Source organism: Vigna umbellata, chromosome 9 (genome assembly GCF_029865625.1).
Source record: "Vigna umbellata cultivar VRB3 chromosome 9, Vumbellata_1.0, whole genome shotgun sequence".
In the NCBI taxonomy this organism is placed as follows: domain Eukaryota; kingdom Viridiplantae; phylum Streptophyta; class Magnoliopsida; order Fabales; family Fabaceae; genus Vigna; species Vigna umbellata.
The window spans coordinates 16000452-16000991 of NC_142173.1; positions in this window are offsets into that span (position 1 = coordinate 16000452).

Sequence of the window (540 nt, forward strand, 5' to 3'; positions counted from 1 at the left end):
CTTACTTCCCAGTTCCACAGAGCATGTCTAGATCTCCACCGAGCACTTCTCACGGTTTGTGAACAAATCTTTCTCATACCCCCGGCACGTGGACAGTATATGGTTTCCTTTGTGACGTTGCTAAGCTTTCCTGCTTTCCGACTCGCCCTCTCAGCGGGTTGGTAGTCCGCACACCAAAAGGGCTGCCTTACTTCCCAGTTCCGCAAAGCTTGTCACGCATTCCGCCATGCACTCCCCAAGACGTGTTGTGAAGAACGATGTTGCCCACAACAATTTCAAACACAGGGTCTCAATCGAGGTATGCAACCGATTCTGTTGGTCCCCGGGTCGCTAAACCCGAGTTAATGTAATGCACCGCATCCGAAAGAGCCGTCCCAACACGTGCACCACGAAGATGGTTCTTACGCCACCAATATGGAACGCGTGCGAGACGATGAGATCCTCCAACACCTCCCGAAGAAGGCCTGGATGGATTAGATTCTAACCAGCCACACATTTTCCGTCTAGTGGGTAGGCAACACAGGTACTGAACGAGCATCA